The sequence below is a fragment of the Pinus tabuliformis genome, chromosome 4_1, assembly GCF_031772625.1.
Source record: "Pinus tabuliformis cultivar Carrire ecotype Pingquan chromosome 4_1, CPIR1, whole genome shotgun sequence".
NCBI lineage: Eukaryota > Viridiplantae > Streptophyta > Pinopsida > Pinales > Pinaceae > Pinus > Pinus tabuliformis.
Window position 1 is genome coordinate 435,498,495 of NC_142303.1, and position 25,037 is coordinate 435,523,531.

The window sequence follows — 25,037 nt, forward strand, 5'->3', positions numbered from 1 at the left end:
GAAAACCTTAAGAAGCATTGATCTGTTGCCTACCAGTTGGCTATCGGTTGCGTGGTATGCCATCAATTATACTTGTGCAATCCTTGATTAAGTTGGTGTGGAGGCCAGTTAGTTATTAAGCATTCCTGTTCTATTGGATATTGTTCAATGCGATCAGTAATGTCTAGATGAATGTTCATTATTTACCGCTATCTAATCAAAACAAGAATTCCTTACAGGTACCCAATATACAATATACCAACAGGTCCAACCTTGCGAGACTTGGCTGCCTACTTCCTAAATTTTCATTCCCTTTCATCTCCGCTAAAAGGTTTGATTCATCTGTTTTCTATTTTTGTTCCTCCATCTTGTTGCTAGTTTGTTCACATAGTTTTCATATCAGTAAAGCATGTTGATGCTTTTTGAATTCTCATTTTCTCACTCCGCATTTGATCTCTAACTGATGTTTTGGTAGATGGTGGCAGTATTCATGTAAGTACTGGAGGGAAAATTGTTCCTGTCACTCCACTAAGCAATTCTAGGAGTTCTCCAAAGATAGCTTTACCAGTATTTGGTCTCGCTTCTTACAAGTTGAAGGGGACAGTGTGGAGTACTAATGGCAACTGTGAACGACAACAGGCTAACTTTTTGTTTCAGTCAGTTGATCAATGGTTGAGATTACATCAGGTGAAACATCCAGATTATGATTTTTTCCTTTCACATGGTTCTTCATATGGAGGATGAACTAGACACATCCATAACAATGGGTTTTTTGTTGAAACGAAAGAATCAGTTGGGTTATGAATGGCTTTTTTTTATTACAGCCATTAGTAAGACCAAATACCAGGAGTCAGTGGAGTGTGTGAACAAGCAAGTTGAGGGTTGTTCACAAATCTTTGTCTATGATCTCCTCAATATAGTCAAAAGATAAAAATATAAACATTCTCAAAAAGTTCTGCAATAGAAAATGAAAAAATGCAAGTCAAAACTCGTACCAAAAGGGTATATTTAAGAGAGAATGGGTTTTTGGGTAAACCTTTGGCTTGTCTGTTGTAAGAGAAAATTGATGGAAAAAAAAGTGAAAAGAAAAAAAGAATTGCCATTTATGAAATAGGAGGAAGAGGAAATGCTGAAGGAGATGAAATGTCCTGCATTCCAAACTCTATGTCAGTACAAGAATGTCATAAACCATTACAGGTTGAATTTTAAGTCGTGCAGTTTTTTTATTTCAATTTAGGTACGCTTGTTCTCTGGGACGAAAGTTCTTGGATGTGGTTGCAGACAACTATCATCCAATTTAGACTGCCTGAGTAGATATTTAATTTAAAGCCAAACTTTTGACATGAAAACACTGATTTGTGATGATGGGCTGACAATGGATATTGTCTAGAGTGGTTTTTGAAAAGCTGCATGCCCAGTGGTGGCAATTGCTATTATTGTGAGAGCAGTCGTTGGTTTTTGAGTAATTGTTGAGAGCATTTGAGTATTTTCTTCAAGGGATTTTCGCTACATTAAAACAAATTGTGGCTAGTGTAGGATCAACTTTTGTCCTATCAGGTTCTCTTTGGAGTTGATGGATTAAGAAAATAAGAAAAAAATGAAAAGTAAACCTTTGATTCTGAGTCAATATTAAGATATTTTGTGTCAATTTGCTTCCAATGGTTGATGAATGATTTGATTTTCTTCAACGTGATTAGAAAGTAGTTATCAATATTTTCCCAGTAGCGATCAAAGCCTGACGTGAGTTATCTAATTATTTTTTCAAAATTTCCATTAGTTAATTATTGGGGATGACTAAGTTGCGGAGAGAGCTTTATGTCGATCATATGATTGTTATTGTCACACCCCCAATTCTTTTTTCGTTAATTGGCAACCGTGCGGCACCGCCTAAGTAGTTAACATGTTCCATTGTTAAGTTACTTTGCGAACTATGCCTAACATTCATCTTCATTCATTAACAATATTAATGTGCGGAATCCATTAACATTATAACATCTTCATAAACATCATAAAACAGCAGAAGGAACACCATTCATATGCAAATAAGAATCTTTTATTATATATGTGAAAATATACAAGTGACCGGGAGCAAAGCTCCACCAGCGTTATACCCGTGTCGGGTGCCCACCTCGTGCACACCTTGCACAGTGGTCTCACCCACACTACCGTTCAACACACACAAGTTTCCTTGCCTGAGTTGGGCGGGCACGCCCTTGCATGACCCTCCACCCAAACTACAACCGAACTCGTTCCAAAGTTTTCCTTCGAACGGCGGGCGGGCGCCTTCGTGTGCCCTCCACCCGCACTACGACCCATCACCAAGACCCGTGCCTATCTCCGTGTAGAGCTGCCCAGCGAGTGGGCACATAGACCTGCGCACTTGCTGCGGCTCTCTTCCACCTTCGCACCTCTTCTTTGATGTGTGATCGATGTCTGAATGTGTGTCATTTGCCATGACTCGCCTCCATACTTATACGGTGGCTCGCGGAGGTCGTGCCACCCGGCCGACCCTCCATTCAACCTCCCAACTGATGCGTCCGTTTGCAAACTCCGCCCGAAGTGTAGGTCGGCCCGCCCATGGCACGGGACCACCCCACCTCGTCTCACCCATTTGCTAACTTTTCCCGGTCGGCCCACGGTGCAAGTTGCCAGCTCGCCTGTGTATATATAACAAGGCAACCAACTCATCCACAATCATTTGTCTCGCCCTCGGTCACCTTAGCTCGCGTGTTTCATCACTTCGTTTGGTGGGTGGGCGCACCCGGGCGACTCGCAAGCCGTAGGGCGTTACATTCTCCCCCACCCGAAATCATTGTCGCCCTCGACAATCCTCATCTCCTTAGCAGCTTCCTATCATACTTCTCAATCTTCTTCTTCCATCTCCAAAGTGAGTCCTTCGTTTCCCAGCTTTCCTCCTCTGGTGCATTCTTCCATCTGACAAGAAATTCTCGTTTCATGTGGCAACCAATCCTATAGTTTTGAAGCTCAAAATCTTCTCGAACTCTAAATTTAGCTTGTCCACAATCTCGACTGGTCCTCTCGGTGGTTCAGCTCTCTCTAGATGATTAGCATCAAGCCTGCATCTCTTCAGCTGACTCATGTGAAAACCTGGATGCTTCATGTGCATATGGTGTGGAAGCTCCAGCTCATAAGCAACTTCCCCCACTTCCTTCTTCACTCGGAATGGTCCCTCATACTTCTGTGTTAGTTTACTCGCAGTCCCTTTAGGTGGCTGAAACTGCTTCCCGGTAATCCTGAGAAACACCATATCTCCCACACTGAAGTGTACATCCCGTCTTCCCTTATCTGCCCATTTCTTCATTCTCCTTACAGCTTCATGCAAGCGCAACCATGCCAGCTCCAAGGTCTCATCCCAAGCCTTTATGAATTTCTTCGCATGAGGACTTCTCAGAAACCCTCCTGTCACTCAGTATGCGGTGTGACTGTCATCTATCCATTCACCAAATCAAATGGACTGTACCCCATCGCAGAACTCTTTTGAATGTTGTAGCTAAACTGAGCAACATCCAAGAGTTCAGGCCAATTCTTCTGATCAGCCATCACATAATGCCTCAAGTAATCCTCCAGCAATGCGTTGATCCTCTCGGTCTATCCATCTGTCTGCGGATGGTAACTCGAACTCATCAACAACTCTGTTCCGACTAACTTGAACAATGTAGTCCAAAATCTGCCTGTAAAACGCGGATCTTGGTCTGACACGATGCTTAACGGCATCCCCCAATACTTCACTATGTTCTTGAAGAACAACTCCGCAATCCGCTCGGCTCCACAAGGCATCTTTGTTGGAACAAAGACAGCATACTTGGAAAAACAATCAACCACGACCATTATCCCATTATACCCCTGAACCTGTGGCAACTGAGTGATGAAGTCCATCGAGACACTCATCCATGGTCTCTCAGGAATCGGTAAAGGCTGCAACAGACCTCCTTGCCTCTAATTATTCGATTTTTCCTGCTGACAAATGTTGCACGTATGTACATACTCGTCTACATCCTCCTGCATCTTCTCCCAAAAGAATCCTCTCTCCAATAATGCTAAAGAACGACGTTGCCCTGGGTGGCCAGCCCATGGTGAGTCATGGCACTCCTTCAAAAGGTGCCTTCTGAGCCTAGATGACTTTGGAACATAGAGTCGGTTTCCAAAGAACAAGAATCCATCCCGTAGAAAGAACTTTCGTGTCTTCCCCTCCTTTATCTGCTTCACTATATTCTGCGCCTGAGTATCGGTCTCAACACTTTCCTTGAGCTTATTCTGCATCTCTTCTAACATCTGAACTTGACTCCTACTCCTAGTTGCCCGGTCTTCCCCTTCCAATGCTGCAAGTTGTCCCTTTCTGCTAAGGGCATCTGCTACCGCATTGTGTCTTCCCGATCTATACTCAATAGTCATGTCGAACTCTGCCAAGAAGTCCTGCCAACGAGCTTGCTTTGCAGAAAGCTTCGGTTGTGATGCAAAATAACTTGCTGCAACGTTGTCTGTCTTGACAACAAACGGCTTCCCAATCAGGTAATGCCTCCATACATGTAAACAGTGAATGATTGCAGTCATCTCCTTCTCATGGACCGGATACCTCCGTTCTCTATCCTGCAACTTCCAACTCTCATACACCACTAGATGCCCATCCTGCATAAGAACCCCTCCTATGGAAAAATCTAAAGCATCTGTGTGTACCTCAAACGGTCGCTCGAATTCCGGCAACTTCAGTATCGGTGTTGTAACCATCCTCTTCTTCAAATCATCAAATGCCACCTGACATTTATCCATCCAACTCCATCTCTTGTCTTTCTTCAACAAGTCGGTCAGTGATGATGTTACCTTGGAGTACCCCTCTACAAACTTCCGTTGGTAGTTGGTCATGCCCAAGAACACCCTCATCTCATGGAAATTCTTCGGTTCAACCCAGTCCTCGATCGCCTTCATCCTCCTCGACTCCATCCGTATGTACCCTTGGCCTACTATATGTCTAAGGAATGGAATCTTAGTCTGAGCGAACACACACTTAGACTTCTTCAAGTACAACTGATTTACCTTCAGTGCCTCGAACACCATCGCCAAGTGCTTCTTATGATCCTCCATGTTGTCACTATACACCACTATATCGTCCAAGTATACTACTACGAACGAATCCAAGTATGGTTGTAGAACATCATTCATCAAAGTGCAAAACGTAGCAGGAGCATTGCACAACCTGAATGGCATAACAAGGAATTCAAAACTACCATACCTCGTTACTATCGCGGTCTTCTTCTCGTCTCCTTCAGCTATCCGCACCTGATAATACCCATGCCTCAAGTCCAGCTTGGAAAACACTCGGGCTTTCGCAAGCTTGTCAAAGCAATTAGTAGCCAATGGCAAAGGATACTTGTTCCTTACCATCTGCTTGTTCAATGCACAGTAATCACAGCACATCCGTAGCTCATTCGAATCCTTCTTCTGCTGGAACAATACCGGAGCACCATAGGGGGACCTTGAAGGTCTGATGAAACCTGCATCAGTTAACTCCTTTAACTGTCATTTCAACTCCTCCAACTCGGGTCCTGACAACCGATAAGGTGCTTTAGCCGAAGGTTGCTTCCCTGGATCAAGCTCAATGCTATGGTCCACTGCACGCCTTGGTGGAAGCTTCTTTGGTAGCTCATCCAACATCAAATCTGCATATTTGGCCAGTACCTCGGAAATCTCGGCTGGAACAGGCGTCCCCACTCCATCACCTTCGACTTCCTTGAACATCATTGCATATGTCTCCATATCTGACTCCTTCATAGCCTTCTCCAAACTCAGTGCAAAAACATGCTGCACCTTGACTTCCCGCCTTTGCCTATGAGTGGGCAAAGTCAAATTTTGTGACTATCCAACCAGCATCGCCTCATCACAGAAGGGGACAACAATTTCCTTGTTGCCCTTCAAGAAAACTTGCCCCAATATCATATCAAAGTCGTTCATCTCCATCACAGTGAAGTCCAACTGACCCTTCCAGTCTTTTATCTGCACAGGCACTTCGTGTGCCAAACCCACCACTTTAGCTCTAGAGTTCACTGCCTTGACTTCCACATTCGATGGGAAGATCAACAGTCCAACCTCTTTTGCCAACTGTGTCGTCAGGAAGTTATGAGTGGCCCCGTTATCCACCAGAGCTTGAATGGTCTTGCCATGAACCATCAAGTCCACGAAACCCAGACTGTTAATCCACGATTTCTCCATAACTTTTCCCTGCATACATGTCTATTCTCTGCAAGTAGCTCTGATACCATCTGTCACGCCCCCAATTCTTTTTTCATTAATTAGCAACCGTGCGGCACCGCCTAAGTAGTTAACATGTTCCATTGTTAAGTTACTTTGCGAACTATGCCTAACATTCATCTTCATTCATCAACAATATTAATGTGCGGAATCCATTAACATTATAACATCTTCATAAACATCATAAAACAGCAGAAGGAACACCATTCATATGCAAATAAGAATCTTTTATTATATATGTGAAAATATACAAGTGATCGGGAGAAAAGCTCCACTGGCGTTATACCCGTGTCGAGTGCCTACCTCATGCACGCCTTGCACGGTGGTCTCACCCGCACTACCGTTTCAACACACACGAGTTTCCTTGCCTGAGTTGGGCGGGCGCGCCCGTGCACGACCCTCCACCCAAACTACAACCGAACTCGTTCCAAAGTTTGCCTTCGAACGGCAGGCGGGCGCCTTCGTGCGCCCTCCACCCACACTACGACCCGTCACCAAGACCCGTGCCTATCTCCGTGTAGAGCTGCCCGGTGAGCGGGCGCATAGACCTGCGCACTTGCTGTGGCTCTCTTCCACCTTCGCACCTCTTCTTCGATGTATGATCGATGTCTGAATGTGTGTCATTTTCCATGACTCGCCTCCATACTTATACGGTGGCTCACGGAGGTCGTGCCACCGGACCGACCCTCCATTCAACCTCCCAACCGATGCGTTCATTTGGAAACTCCACCCGAAGTGTAGGTCGCCCCACCCATGGCACGGGACCACCCCACCTCGTCTCGCCCATTTGTTAACTTTGCCCGGTCGACCCACGGTGCAAGTTGCCATCTCGCCCGTGTATATATAACAAGGCAACCAACTTGTCCACAATCATTTGTCTCGCCCTCGATCGCCTTAGCTTGCACGTTTCATCACTTCGTTTGGCAGGTGGGCGCCCGGGCGACTTGCAAGCCGCAGGGCATTACAGTTATTGTGTTATATGTCAAGGTGGGAGAAAAAGAAAAGTAAAAGATCAAAATTATGAGTATTTAGCATGAACATTATTTTCATTTTTTTGAGTTGTATGATCAACTATTGTCATGTGAGTGTTCTCATAGTTGACTGTAAAGATGGTTGAAGTAGTGGGCTTAGTGGCTTGCTATGTTTGTATTGCTTTGATATATATTTGAAATTATTCAATGTTGTTCATTTGTCATACTTTGGACATACCTTGGGCGGATATATCTTTTCATTCAAGGAAATGTTTAGGGAAAGTATTATGTTGCTGGAGTTGTGAATTGAGATTTTAAGAAGTTGCTTGGGGCTATTGTGGATATAATAAATTATACTGATAGTTTGGAATGTGCAGGAATTTTGCTTTAGAAAAATAGAATAGATGTGGTATCTCCAACCCAGAGTGATGCCCATGGATTCTCGATCTATAACCAATTTCATGCTTTCTCATCTCATGAATACCGTAGGCCTAGAGTAGGTGGAACTTTCTAATTGGCTCTGTAATTACATTGTAATTAAACCGTGGTCACCTCTCTTGGCATGATTTGGTTCTTCTTTCACTGGATGATCACATTTTCACTATCAAAGTGGCACTGTTAAATCAAGACTTTCTGTTCTAAAGATCTCCTTTGTTGTCCATGGTTGGCATCTTCGTTGTCCATGGCTAGATGCCATGTGCATGATGGTGTCGCCTAGTGTAAAGACCCCTACAATCCTCTGGACTACGCTTTAAACAAACTTGTGACCAATCTTACAAGGTAATGATTATGAAACTTGCATTTGTCCTATTCTGGGGAGTTTTTAACAAAAAGTAAAAGATCAAAATTATGAGAATTTAGCATGAACATTATTTTCATTTTTTTGAGTTGTATGATCAACTATTGTTAAGTGAGTGTTCTCATAGTTGACTATAAAGATGGCTGAAGTAGTGGGCCTAGTGGCTTGCTATGTTTGTATTGCTTTGATATATATTTGAAATTACTCAGTGTTGTTCATTTGTCATACTTTGGACATACCTTGGGAGGATGTATCTTTTCATTCAAGGAAATGTTTAGGAAAAGTATTATGTTGTTGGAGTTGTGAATTGAGATTTTAAGAAGTTGCTTGGGGCTATTGTGAATATAATAAATTATACTGATAGTGTGGAATGTGCAGGGATTTTGCTTTAGAAACATAGAATAGAGGTAGCGGTATCTCCATCCCATAGTGATTATGAGAATATATTGCTGATTGATTTCTTGCTGTCAAATTATGGCGGTATCTCCAACCCAGAGTTATTATGAGAATATATTCATGTTTCAATACTTTACTTTGTGTATCTTTATATATGTGCTAGAGCTGTAATGGAATGGTAGAAACGAAGAATAATAATTTGTATAATTTTGATTAAGGATTTATTTTATTTTGGGCAATTTATTGACTAGGTTTAGTTTGAATGATTGAATTATTATAATATTTATTATTTTGAATCAAAATACAATTCTTTCAATTTAACATTTTTATCGGCCTCTCTTTGCACCTTTTGGGACAATTGCTAATTTCACCTTTTTGTAAGAAATTGCATCGACCAGTTAATATTGATAAAATCCCATCCCAACCGTCGGGGGAAACGTAGGAGCTTTCAATCCTCCAGTACAGAATTTGACATTAAAATCTTGTGATAAACAAATATTTTATTCGTAGATTTAAGACGTGTGTCACTCTTACCTTGAGTGTCAGTGTGTCACTCTTTTTTAAGACGCGTGACAATGACATGATCAATATATGACATCATCCTTTGCCTAAAGCTGACGATCGCTGTTGCTGCTGATAATCCACCCTGAACCACGACATTTTGTTCACATTTTCAAAAGAACATACCAAATTGAATCTTTTGTCACATCAACTCTGATAGAATCTTGCGACAAAATCTAATAGAAATTTTTGAAAATTTATAATACAATTGTCAAATTTCGAAATTTTAGATTTTAACTTTAAGATTTTAACTTGAGTACCATAAAAAAAACTTCAAAATATTTTGAGTATTGTAGAAATTTTTAATAATAATATAAAAAAATATTCAAATATTTCAACACCTTGATTTTTTATTTTATATCTCCAAATTTCAACATCAAATAGGTGCAAGCGAATGTGCGGCAACAGTAGACAAAGACAGCACCTTTTAAAAATCCTACACAAGTCGTCGAAATCGGCTGGGGGGGATTAGGGATTACGGCTGAATCACGTGACTTTGATGGTCTTAAGAATTAAGATTCCGAGGCCTTTCCACCTATTAGATAGTACAAAGTCATTTTCTCTGATTTCCATTTTGTGAGATTTGGAACATATTTATACATTTGAATTGTAATATCGATCCATGATTTCAATTTTTGTGAGATTTAGAGCATACTTAACACATTTGACCTATAATATCGATCCATGGTTGGGTCCTATTATGTAAAAGAATTATATTTTATGTATAATGTAGATATAATGTTATTTAAAAAATAGTTTATATATATATATATATATGTATATATATGAAAGTTTTGGAGTATAATTTTAAGTTGAATTTTTTGGTTAAGAATTTTTTTTAACGTAGAGAAATATGTTAATGGTATAATATTTAATGGGCATATGGTATAATTAATAATAATATATTATATGAGCGATAGTGTAGTTCTTCGTATAATTTAGTGAGTCTCATAATACACAGTAATTATTGTCTTTATTGTTAATTTGATAACAAAATTATAATATATATTTTTAGTTTTAAAATATACCACATGAAATTTAAAAATAATTAATTTAATATTTTTATATTTTTTTGTGATTAGTGGAATTGGTTGGCTCCCGTATTCACATGAGATGGGTCTATTCTCGAAGGTTGCCACTATAACCTCTAGGTGCAACTGCATCACCCCCAAGCACAACACATGGGTAAGACGAGGTTTTAACCCTTGACGTGCATAATAACACACACATAATAATGTATCAATAATCCTTAAATCAATATAATAATTGAAAATAAATTAACATTGCAAATTCATCCATTCAAGTTCTAAAACAAGATTTGTAACTAAGTGATCATGACAATATGAATGATAAAAGCATTCTTCAACGCAAATTAATTAGATAATAAACAAATGTAAGAATATTTCTATCCCTAAACAATTAGTTACAACTTTACGATTAGTTACAAATTTACTAAAAAGAATGCTAATAATACCTTAAGGTTGTGTTAAAGGTCAATAAATATACAAATTCTAGCTACATTGTTTTCGCATGTTAGTCTTTGTTATCAGTACTAACCTTTCAACTATCCTTTAAAACATTCAACTTTCGTGTATTTTCATCGAAGAAAGGGTTAACCAACATGATTTTTCAATTCAAATATAATAATTATGCACATGAACATCGCATATTAAGCTTTCAACTACTCTTTAAAACATTTAAAACATTAAAAGTTGACCAACATTATGATCTTTCTCTAAATATAATGATTTTTCTCAATGACCATTTAAGAGTGTAGCAACATAAAACTAGATGTCTGTAAGTAGCTTTTTCATGTTTGGCAATGAAGAACATGTGCACATTCATGATGAGACAACAAAATTCTTACAAAGTGTATTTTTATTGATTATCTAGATGATGCAAAATATTATTCACTCATTGTATCTAATGTGTCAACAAAATTCATTGTTATAGGAGATATTCTCTATGATGAATATCTATCGTAACTTTTCATACTTGAATTCTACGAAATGTTTTACGTGTGTGCCATCTCCTTTTAACCCTCTTAGAATTTTGAGAGTGAAAATAATGCTTCACCTAATCAATTGTGTTCTCTGAATGAATTCAATGACCCTAAACCTACACTAGCTCCACCAATGCTCCACAACTTCCTTGATGGCTATATAAGAAGGGAAGTATTCATTGATCTAGTTGATGATTATTCTAATCAATGCTGAATAAACTATGAGTTTCACCAAGTCTCTTTTCTTTTACTTCAATTCTAGAGACTCCGCATCTAAAAATATTTAAAGAAGCTTCTAGCCATCCGGAATGGGATACCATCATAAATGAAGAATTTTGTTGATTGATGATGAATGATATTTGAGACTTATTCTAAAATGAAGAACTTTTCAAACACAAGTGAGTTTACTGAATAAATATGTCGCAATAGTATTGTTGGTAGATGGAAGCCTGATTAGTTTCGAAATGTTATTTCACAAGTAGAACACAATGAGTACAAAAAAATATGTACCTTAGTTGCCAAAATAAATTCCATCCACCTTGTCCTTACACTTATTTCCTAATATATACATAAATATATCTAATGGATTTAAAATACACCTAAGAAATTTCTATGCAATAAACATGTATTTTGTTTAGAGTGATATCCCTCAATGGCCTCAAGCAAGCTCCTCAATATCGTATAAAAAAGTGGGTTGATTTCTTCTTGACTCTAACTTTTCTATATGTCATTTTAACCCTAACATTACCATATATACACGTATTGTATGTTAATGATATTATACTCATATTCTATTGCTCACACCAAACTTCTAAACCATGTGAAATCCAATATTAGAATACTTTTGACATCATAAACTTAAGTTATTTGCATTATTTTCTTATCCTCCAACTTTTGAAAACTCAAGAAGGTATTTCTCTTTCCCAACCTAAGTATGCATGCTATTTATTAGTCATTTCTTTCATATAGACAATTGTAAACTAACCCTATATTACTTCCAATATGAAGTTGTTTTTTCAATGACCTACAACTCACTTGTTTCACTTTCCCAACCTAAGCATGAATGTGACATTCATCATTGATTTCACATGGTTGATTACAGATCAACCACATCTCATTTCAAGTGTGGATTTAAAAAAAATTCCTCTTAATCCTCACTCATAATGGACATCACTTTAGACCTATAGGAAGACGGTGTCATCTGATATCTACCTCTTACTTGACATTTTTGTTATTGTTGGTCCTATTACCTAGAACGTATAATATTCTTAGAAAAACCATTGTAAAAACCAAAGCGGATATTTTGGTATATCTAGCATATAGTTTAATTTGGTATTTGTTATAGTACATGAAGATCACATATGTTTGATTGTTGTATAGATTCCAATTGGGCTTAGGCACCTAATGATTAGATGTTTATTGTAAGATATATTTTAAACATTGGTTTTAAAGCTATCACTTAGATTTTCAATAAACAAAATTGTCTATCTTTATTTATTAAAATTAGGATATCAAGCAACAATTTGTGCAATTTTAGATGTTATTTCACTTATACTAGCCTAGATTCATCTAACTATGGATCTATCATGCGCCGATATGGATTAAATCTCTCTAGGTTCAAACCTTCTCTTTGGAGTGTAGAATTTGAGGAAATGTTTGCACCTTGAGGGAATTGATCCTTCCGGGCGCACGATATCTCTAGAGTTATATGGATCTAGGTTGGTTCGAGTTGAGGGCAACAACGTCACATTTTTATATTATCATTATTATGTATATGTTTGAGATAAACTTCATACTTTGGAATTTGCATTATTTTTTCTTTTCTTGACATGAACATATCATTCTTTTTTTTTAATTTAGTGTGTGTTGCTTGTCTTGAATGGTTTGTATGTCTATGCTTGGATGATTTGAGATGTTTGTGTATTTATGTGTTTGGATTTGGATGGTAATGTTTGAGACTACTACATTTGTTATCTTTTATTTCTATATGTGTATGTAATTGTATGTTATTAATTAGTTGGTGATGAAGAAGGGAGACAATCTTGGGTTTTCTCTTGGCATGCTCTGGCGGGGAGATGGATTAGCTCCTCTCAATGCTCTCAGTGGCAATGGTAATTAAGCTTCCCAGACCCCTAGTTGGATGGTACTGCTGACAGAGTACAACCTTTAATTCTGGAAACTTTTGTGTGTGATGTGGTCTTCTTTCAACTAAAATTTTCCCTCACCTCAACAGAAGACAACCCTATGTTCAACCTTGTGAAGGTATTTCCTTCCAGCGGTTAGGATAGTAGTTTGAGGAGGAGTGTGGTGCTTGGGGGGAGTTAGTACCATGGTTTGGTGTGGAAGGCCACACCAGTAGTGGTTCATGGTGAAAGAAGGACATTCCAAATGTTGTGACAAAGAGGACGACCTAGGCGAGGTGGAGGAAACTAAGGAAGAGAAGAGCACGAGGAGGAAGGAGAATTGGTTCCTCCTATCAGGAATTCACCTAGACGAGTGGTTTTACATGCCCCTTTTGACTCCATCGAAGCTCAAATCCACTTGTTTTAATGCTTCTTTGGTTAGCTATCACAATATCAGAATCTGGACCATGCTAATTTGGTTAGTTTCTTTGCTAACATCCTCCAAAATCAATGTCGTATCTTGGATCGACAGGCCACTCTCAGAAGGAATTAGAGGTGTCTCCAGGACTACATGGATAGTTTTGAGACTCACATGGCTCACGTGGAATCTCACATCCACGAAGCCTTTCACCGCCCTGAAAATGTTTCGCAAGCTACAGAGGTCAATCCTGCTCCTTCTCAGATGCACGAATGATTACTCGTTGTATATTATTTTTGGGTAAATTTTGTTCATGGTGGGCTATGGATCTGATGAGGCCATGTTTTGTCAAGTTTCTTTCTATTTTGTTCTCTTTGTACCTAAAGGCCAACAAATTTGGTTGGACTGAGGCCATTTTTGCATTCTCTCAAAACTCCTCACAATGTAATTTTCTCATGATATAATAAGAAAATGTTGACTTACAAAAAAAATAAAAATTTAATCAAGATTCATTCATTCTTATAGCATTTGACCTTGTGAATTTGCTATATTATATTTGCAAACGATTAATTTATTTCCTAGATTGTAAGGTAGGTCATGTATAAAAATGTAAAATTTTCAAATTTATGCCAAAGATCAACATGATATTTACTAAAATTGTACAATATTTGAAATTGAAATTATGGGTGTGTAATTACTTTAATTATTTAACTACCTCTTTGTTTCAATCTTTATAGAGTATATTCATTATATTTTAGTTCAGATAGAAATTGAAATTTTCACTATGATTTTGTTGTAATTGTCTTTTTTTTTAAATTAAAATGCATAATTGGAATCAATTATTTTTATTTTTTTAAAGTTCGTCTAGTGCTACATGTCAAGGGGGATTGAATTTCTGATCACTTGGATTCACAAGGGCTTGCCAACATGCTTTTTGCCAATTGTGCTACCACCTATAGACATAATTGGAATCAATTATGTCATGGATAATACCGTAAAATTTTCAAATTTATGTCAAATATCCTCATGATATTTACTAAAATTGCACAGTACTTGAAATTGAAATTATGAAAGTGCAATTACCTTAATTATTTAACTACCTTTTTCATTCTCTTTCATTCATTCTTTGTAGAGTATATTCACTATATTTAAGGTGGGATATAAATTAAAAATCTCGCTATATTTATGTTGTACCTGTCTTTATTTAAATTAAAATGCATAATTAGAATCAATGCCTTGAAAATCCCATTGGGTACCTATATTGTGTATAGCTTAATATTTTTTGAACTGCTAAGCATACAAAATAGTAACTCAAATTGAAATTCCACAGGACATTGATTTGGTAGTTTAATAACATGTTACTTAATTTCTTTCCATCCCCCTTTTATCTCACACTACTAACATTGAGTTTCAATTTATTTACGATAAGAACCCTTAAAATAATACCCCACTCCATATGAAAAAATATATAAATTCATTCCAAACCAAATTATTTTTAATTTTTGGCCTATTAATATGACTTTATGAGCTTCATAAAAACGGTTGCATATTTATTCTAATTTTTGGATATGTGTTAAAATTTACTTAAACAAATTTTTATTGTATCATGATCTTCTTATTATTATTAAATGTATAAATGAATTTAGCATCTTGAATTATTTTTTTCAGTAGTCCCATTATGGAGATATCACAATTCAAATTTAAAATCAGAATTTAAATTTATGCGAGAGAACGGGTTGTTAAATCTCCATAGCTAGAGTCTCATCAACCCCTTTACGATGTATATCTTGGTCATATCAATTGTTGGCCCTCAGTTTTGGTCTATTTTTGCTTAAGGAAACTTACTTAATGTTTATATTTTCCATCACATCCATCTCATTTTGATGTATTTTATGCATATTCAGGTGTTTAATTTTAATTTTGCAATTTCTAGAAGTTTTTATGAAAATTGAGTTTCAAGTGCAATTTTGGACTGAATCAGAAATTCCCGTACTAGCTATGTGGATGACATATTTGCAGGACACTTGGGCTCGAGCTGGATGCATGAATGGAAAGCTTGGGAACTAGGACTGAGCTAACTCCACTTGGTTCGGTCAGAACAAGCTTTATTAGGCCTGGTCAAGGCTGGTCAAACATGACTAGTCACCAGAAAATCCCTAGGAAATAGGGCAGTTTTGAAATTTTATGGGATTGACCATATTTCTTGGGATGAATTGGATGAGTTCGACCAAGATAAGTCGATATGAGTAGATATGAGTGTTAGAGATAATATATATTAGTTTGTTTCACAAAACCTCCATTTAAAGCCCAGACTTTGATGGCTTAAGAATGTAATTTATATGTAGCTTTTGTATAATTTTATGTTGAGACAGTTTGGAGTTGGAAGCTAATTTGAAGAACCTGTTTCATTTCAATTTGTTGTTCATGCTTGGTTGATTTACTGAAGTTGTTGTAGCTGAGATTTCTTCAAGTGTGCAAGGCAAGGGTGGAGGGCCCCCACACCAAGCTAAGTGCACTTCCTGGTTCAATTTTCATAGTTTTCATAGATTAGTTCTTGTTTCAAATGTATTTAGATGTGTGATGATTGCTGAATGAATATTGGTTTAATTCTAATCTACATACGAAGGGACACAGAGGAATTTAAGTTAAATTCCCCTTCTATTTGATCTTGAACTAAAACTGAATTTCATTCTCCATTTCTTATTTGAAGTTATTTCTGCATTTCTGGTTTGAAGCAATGGTGATTGTGATATAGTAGGATTGTGAAAAAGAACAATCTGGACCTCCTTAGTTAGGAGCCTCTTCTTTTACATCTTCTGCATCATAAACCATTGTTAATTAGTTCTCTTAGATTTATCTTCATGAAAGTAGTATTGTAGGGAAGGACAACCTGGTTCTCCTAAGTTAGGAGCCTCTTCCCTCATATATTACATAAATGAATTAGGAATTGTTAAAATATGTTTATATTTGTAATATGTACTTCTTTAAATATTCAAATTTTATCTTCTAAACTTGATTATATTTGATGTCCATATACTGTGGATTTGCCTCCAAGTTTTACAAACCCGAATTGATAATTAAATACTTGTGTTAATTTAGTCAATAAATTAGCCCAACATTTTGGCGGCGTTGCCGGGGAGGCAATTATCAGCATAGTCAAATAGAAGCTAGACAAAAACACTAAAAAATTTAGTTAGTATACATTTCTGTTAGTTATGTTTCTTTATGCCTAGAAATAGGGATCCTAAAATTAGGTTTCCAAAACAAACCCCCCCAACAAAAACATAAAATCAAAAAAAAAACTACAAAATCCATTTTCAACGACAAGATCTAAAAAATGATGTTAAAGAATAGGCTACAACACTACTTCATTCTTCAACATTCTTTCTCATCAAATCTTTATGATCAAATAAGTTGTCATGTCCAAACATTCATTAACGTATATTTTCCAAATTTGGATGTGAGTTTACTCATGATCTTGTTACGAAAATGGATGCACTGGAAATTCTCTTATACTTGAGAGAATGAATTATTTTTCTAAAATAGAATAGGATAGAATAGAATAAATAAACAAGTAGAATGAATTCACAATAAGACTTCCATAATAAATTTGTTTCAAACTATTTCTTCAAATCATTGTTCAATATTCATTTGAAAGGACTACATGGCAAAATGCAGTAAGAACAAGCCTATTTTGGGTAACCATATATGATCATTCTGAAATCATGGTTTTTTTTTACATATCTCTTGAAATCTAGTTTTGGAATCCATTTTGAAGTTTTCAATTTATATCACAAATAAAAATGTGATCAAAATCAAAACTAGGTCTCAAGTGAAATATTAAGGACAGAGTTAGTACAGCCTATATTTGAAGTGTCTAATGGAAACATTTTTATCTGAAATTCATAGGGAAGATAGCCCTTGGAATCTAGTTTCCAAATCAATTTGAATCACTTCAATCAGGTATCATATGAAAAAGTTATTCTTGAAATACTAACTACTTGTCGAAAAATCTGCATGGTGACAATTCTAGGTCTTGACTGTTCATTGGCATATTTGACATACCAAATCATCTTCTTTTGCAAACCTATTTATATGGGAGATATATATTCAAGTATAGAATCATCCCATTTGCAGGTGAAATGAAAAATTTATGCCACATTTAGTGACTGCATGTCTTCAAAACAACATAGTAAAACTCTGCCTCCTAGGTCTGTTCATCACCAATTTTGTGATATCAAGCCTAAGAATTTTTAAAACATGTTTCTACTGGAAATACAAAAATGAATCTAATTTAATCTCCAAGTGGAATCACATTGATCCAATCTTTATCAAAGAAGTTACACTTCAAATAGTGACTGTTGGTCTAGTTAAAAATTAACAAGCAGCTCTATCAAACATGGCACTCCTTATAATTTTTACCATATCATTTTAAACCATTTTGAAAACATGTTTATACTGGAGGTAGCCATATGAATTCACTTCAACTTGGCTTTGGAATCACTCTAATTGGATATAAAACGAATATTTTGTAAACAAAATACCACTAGGAGGTCTAGGCTGGCCACCATTCCTCAAGGGGTAAATAAATGCATTATGTTTGTCTATCATATTTGGACTTGTTTTCTAAGCAATGCTTGTAATGATTTACATGTTTATTGGAAGAAGAGAGACTGTACACCTCTCTTCCTCCATCATCTAATGTTGTATTGCAGGCAAGTGCTATGTTTTTGCAGGTCATAGGAAGAATGAAGGAGTGAACTCCATGGATGAAGTAATTTTCAAAGTCCAATTCATATTCCAGAATATGAATACAAATGTTCAAGTCAAAGAAAAGTGAAAATTCACCTGATGTTGAGTTCATTCAATGAAACTCAAACTCTTGAAGCTTGCTCTTAGATGCTGACCACCAACACCACCAAACCCTACAACATGATTGAGATCAAGGCAAAAAGACATGAAGCTAATCATTAGAAGAAGCAGTCAAGTTCTGTGTCACATCAATATCCAAAGAAGCCTTTCATAAGATCATAAGAAGCCTTTCATATTGAATTCATATTGTTCATGATTTGATTCATCATCCATACTGTATGTTAAGCTCCACGACCATGCATGTTGAAGTCCAGACTTACTACTATATCATGACTTCAATATAACCTATTTTCATAAGCTTTTCATACTTCCCTACTCCATTACACCCCACCTCCATCCAGAAAAGAAAAAATAAAAAATAAAAAAAGGTAAAAAATAATAAAGGAGTTTGGTTGTGAAAATCCATGAAAGTGGCACAATACAAACTCGAATTCATATCGGAAAACCAACTTGTTTGGCCAATATGAATTCTCTATTTTATTTTACCATTTCTTCAGTAAGAGTTTTCAGGAATCATCCTCCAGAATAAGCAAGACTTGGGGACAAGTCTCATAATAAGCAAGGAGGAAGGTCACAAAAAGAAACTTAGTTGTGCAGCTGAATTGACGACGGAACTTGTATTGTTGGCAGTTGGGACCTGAAATATATTTGAAATCAATTGCAGAGGGACCTGAAATGTTAGCAAACACACATGTATATATTGCATAAAAATGTACATGACAGAAGGGACCTGAGTTATTATGAATCAATTGCAAAGGGACCTGAACGACATGAACAATCAATGGACCAGAATCAATGAAGGATGCTAGAACAAAAGCCAAAAATAAATTCTATGTTTCTATCTATCTACAATATTCGAACAAGACAACTTCATCCAATATTGTTAAAGAACAGCAGAATTCATCCAATACTATCAGGGAAGTACAAGAATAGTAAGTGCACAATTTTGCTCTTGTGAATTTAAATTTTTGTAGAAATTTGTAGACTTTGTTAAAATTGAGTTAATACCTGAATGCATATTTTATATTCATTACATTTTCCTCATCCTATACCCATTATCATAGACTGAATCCTATATTCATTTCATATTCATTCCATTTCATAACCCTAAATATCATTCTACATTTACTTATATTTATTTTCTATATTCCATATTCATCTCATAACCCTAACCCTAAGTAGTTTTTCTCTAAGCAAAAAGGATTAAAAAGGATGCAAAAAGTTGAACCTGCACAAACAAAGCAAGCATTAGTCCTATGGAAACAATTTTAAACATGACCTAAAAATGGTCATTTTTAAAATTAAGAAAATACATTGCAATACATATGGAATAAGTGAAAATCAAAATGATTAACCTTATCATAAGCGCATAAGAAGAAATGCTATTATTCATATATGTATGGTGTAAAGTTATATGATGGCAAGTATATGATAATATGACAAAGGGTAAGGTTATTATCATTTCAATAAATAGAAAACATGAGCATTATGGAAGCCATTAAATCGAAATGATTTATGGGTGTATGGTTTATATAATGGAAATGAAAAGTGAAGACTGATGAATATAAGCAGCCGTGGGTAGTGGCGAATGTGCAAAACAAAACCATGGTTCATGCAGCCACGATGGAAGCAATCGACGTAGCAACAAAGCAATATATATGACAGTCAAAGGATAAGCCACGATGGTATTGTGGGTTGGTTGCAGGACACCCACAATGGATTGGAGGACAGCCATGAACCATATGGACAGCTCCATTCAGCAGTTCAATGGTTATGCATGGCATACCAGTCAAAAGTAAATGGTCAAAACGTTTAAAAAAAATAGAGAAATTAGCCACATTCCATTCTGGTCAGAGGACAACAAACAAAATGGTTAAAACATTTTTGAAATAACAAAAATAAATGCTATGCATTCAACAGAGAAAAGATCTGCTATTGTTGAAACTCAAAATAGTATATTTCTTTGCCATCACAGCCCTTGAAAGCTCAGGAGAATAGCAGCCAGAGGATTAAGAGTGTTAAAAACGTTTTGACAGAGGAGGTAAGGAAAAATAGCTGAGTCCGTGGGTAAATAGCGCCAGTTAGTTGCCCGGAATCTCGGGAAAGTTCAGGTAAAAACGGGATTCGATTTGCTTACAAAGATGAGTCGGGATTTCAATCACCAAAACTGCCTGTCATTTAACTATTAGCATCCATGTTCTTGCCACCAGTCAGCACGAAACGAAGATACAGGGATATGGAGCGCCATTAAACAGTCCACAAGTCTCACCATTAGCCAGGTAAACGCCGAAACTACTCCATGATTCCAGAAATAATAAATGTAAGGGTTAGATAAACAACAGTGAATTAATGAAGCAAACGACTATGCGATAAAGAACAGATCTGTTCACAGGTGTAATTGCATAAATCAAGGATTTGAGTGAAGCACGTAAATCATGCAAAAAGACCAGTAGAATACACCTGTGCAAACAATGCGGCACTTCAACCACATTTTGCATGCAAAATGCGTCATTAAAAAGTTTTTGGGACCATATGCGTGTTTTGTATTGCAGAAACAGAGTTTTTTTGGGCTGTATTACGTGTTGTGTAGAGCAAGGGATGAATTTTTTTTAAAGTGTTGTTTCATAAACAGGGGTTGTATTGCAGAAGAGTTTTTTTTTTTGCTGTTACACAAGATTATATTGCGTGTTGTTGTCAAATAGGGTTTATAATGTGAAAAGAAATTCGTTGATTATAAGTAGTGAAGTGTTGTATATTGGTTACTGCATGTTGATTGTATAAACAATAAGGTACGAGTGCACATACAATGGCTTCAATTCAACAATCAGGAAATGAAGAAGCGACTCTAGTTTGATGTCATAGGAATATGTTAAGAAAAACGAAAATCGAAAGGAGGAATTATGATATGATTTCGTTTTTTTGTATATTTCTTTTCCAAAATAGAGTTCAATTTATTTCTTACAGAAGTGTGTATAAAGATGGATATTTTGTTTGCATGAAGAGAGAAGAGATGCTGCAAAGACAGAGACAAAGGAGTTTTTTAAAAATTTTGATGAAACAGGGGATAGAATATAAGAAATAGATTAATAAAAACATGTTTATTATGTTTTTATAATCTTTTTATATCAAAACTTTGTGTTTGCGGAAGCAGTAACTTCATATTTTTGAGGATTGGTCTCATCTCTTTGTCAAGGGCATTAGAAAAGAGGTAAGCAGGATACTGGAGAAACATTTGAAGAAAAATTGATTTCAAATTGAATGACCATTCAATCTTAGAAATGCATTTCAATTTTGAGAAGCTACTATTTTTCATTGCTTTTTCTGGGAAAGTGAAACTAAAATTTGAAAAACAAAAACATGGGTTTTCTTCAAAATGAGCCTAATTAGGCTCCATGCAGGCAGTTTTCTCAAATTCATTTCTATTTGGGATATCTTTATGGTTCTTTTGACCCATATTTTGCAGATTGCATGGGTAAACCAGTGGCTAAATTGAATGTGAATGCCTAGACATAAAAAAATTTGCTTCTTTTAGTGAGATGTAAGAGCAACTGGATATTGGATCATTTGAGTAAAATTGTTGATATTGCTAATTTGAGAGGGACATGAATCCTATGTCAGAATGTATTGCAAAATTCAAGTTTTATTTGTTGTCTTCTCTAAAGCTGCTCATCCAGAATGATATATTGGCATTTTATCATCAGAGGAGGAATAGTGTAAATCTTTTGAATTTGTATGTTGATGGTGAAACCTCATCACACATCGGAGACATTCTTGTTCCCATCACTCCGGAATACGTAGCCCAAGTCATAATTTTTCCACTGATAGGTAAAGAATGTCATCTACAAGAAAAGAGAAGAAGTACATGAAAGCATAGATATCCTTTTACGGGTAGCTCAAGAGAAAGCTTCATCTTCAAGGACAGAGCCACAGGTACATCAGTAGATCAGTCAACATATAAAAGTAAAAGGTCAAAAGGAAGAAACAAGCATGAGGACATGCTTTAAGATCAGCAAGGGGGAGATGTTGGCCCTCAGTTTTGGTCTATTTTTGCTTAAGGAAACTTACTTAATATTTATATTTTCTATCCATTTTCCATCACATCCATCTCATTTTGATGTATTTTATGCATATTCAGGTGTTTAATTTTAATTTTGCAATTTCTAGAAGTTTTTATGAAAATTGAGTTTCAAGTGCAATTTTGGACTGAATCAGAAATTCTCGTAATAGCTATGTGGATGATATATTTGCAGGACACTTGGGCTCGAGCTGGATCCATGAATGGAAAGCTTGGAACTAGGACTGAGCTAACTCCACTTGGTTCGTTCAGAGCAAGGTTTATTAGGCCCGGTCAAGGCTGGTCAAACATGACTAGTCACCAGAAAATCCCTAGGAAATAAGGCAGTTTTGAGATTTTATGGGATTGACCATATTTCTTGGGATGAATTGGATGAGTTCGACCTAGATAGGTGGATATGAGTAGATATGAGTGTTAGAGATAATATAGATTAGTTTGTTTCACAAAACCTCTATTTAAATCCCAGACTTTGATGGCTTAAGAATGTAATTTATATGTAACTTTTGTATAATTTTATTCTGAGACAGTTTGGAGTTGGAAGCTAATTTGAAGAACCTGTTTCATTTCAATTTGTTGTTCATCCTTGGTTGATTTACTGAAGTTGTTGTAGCTGAGATTTCTTCAAGTGTGCAAGGCAAGGGTGGAGGGCCCCCACACCAAGCTAAGTGCACTTCTTGGTTCAATTTTCATAGTTTTCATAGATTAGTTCTTGTTTCAAATATATTTAGATGTGTGATGATTGCTGAATGAATATTGGTTTAATTCTAATCTACATACGAAGGGACACAGAGGAATTTAAGTTAAATTCCCCCTCTATTTGATCTTGAACTAAAACTGAATTTCATTCTCCATTTCTTATTTGAAGTTATTTTTGCATTTCTGGTTTGAAGCAATGGTGATTGTGATATAGTAGGATTGTGAAGAAGGACAATCTGGACCTCCTTAGTTAGGAGCCTCTTCTTTTACATCGTCTGCATCATAAACAATTGTTAATTAGTGCTCTTAGATTTATCTTCATGAAAGTAGTATTGTAGGGAAGAACAACCTGGTTCTCCTAAGTTAGGAGCCTCTTCCCTCATATATTACATAAATGAATTAGGGATTGCTAGAATAGGTTTATATTTGTAATATGTACTTCTTTAAATATTCAAATTTTATCTTCTAAACTTGATTATATCTTATGTCCATATACTGTGGATTTGCCTCCAAGTTTTACAAACCCGGATTGATAATTAAATACTTGTGTTAATTTAGTCAATAAATTAGCCCAACATCAATCACTTGCACATGACCACAAACATGTTTGTTTGGCCTATCAATCCCATTATACCTCACTGAGGATTTTAACAATTCAAAATATTGTTTTACGGTTAATTATATTTTATATTATTATATATTTACAATTTTGTTTTTTAGTAGAGCTCACATTTTTTTATTAATTAAATGTTTAAATTTTTTAATTTTTCATTTTAAAAGGACACGTGTCAACTCTATGTTGAACATGAACATACTTACACATGGCCCTCATACTGGGTTGTAGAATGTGCCTCTCAGTGCAACAAATCCTTTAGAGTTTGAATTTTGTATCAACATCCACCCAATCTCTATGTGACAATTAGAGTGTTATTTAACTCACAAAGGATCTAGTTGAACATTAGTACATCAAACATGTTGAATTACACATTCAATTCATTTAGAAGATTATTTAAAAATGCACCCTTTAATTGATTTATTTCCATATGGATGATCAAGTACTTACTAAAATTTTCATGATACCCCTCATGGAGGCCAATTTCTTAAAGGTTTAGGTAATGTGAGGAGTTAATGAAATTTTCATTAAGGGGGTATAATTCCTAATGCATCATTCCTTCTCCTTTGTATTTCCTTGAATTCAATCACAAGTTGTTCTTAAGTGGTGATGTTAAGATATTTTGACATGAGGTGTTTCTTAAGGTTCAACTTGGTTTAATCACTTTTTAGGATAAATTGTGCTTTTAGTAAGCTTTTATATTTCATTAGTCCAATGGTTATAATTATGCTCTACACATGAGTGATGTGACAACTTAAATATCGCTTATAGTTAATGACACTTGACATATGGATTAATAATAGTTAATGACACTTGATATATGGATTAGCAAGTGATTGGTTCATGATATTTGTTTAATGATCATGGAGAGTCATTTCTCAATGATGTAATTGAGATATGTTCTCGTAAATTACCTTTACACATTAATCAATTGCTTAAATTTCTTGCTTTATTTATATTATAAAGAGTTTTAACTACATAAAAAAATCATGTCCTAATTATCAATTGGTGTATACTAAGTTTTTGTCTTAAAATGTCTACCTTATATCACAATGTACTTTATATTTTAAATAAGGTCATTTTAGGTATGTTAATTTTTTGTCTTAAAATATATGCTTTGAAAATATACTTTATAGTTTGAACAAAGATAACCATTGGAGGAAGAGTATATGCACTACTTAGCTTTCCCAATTAAGCTAGAAGAAATATTGACTAGTAAGTAAAGATAGTTATTGACTTAAATCTATGGTTGTCACTTTTTCTCTAGT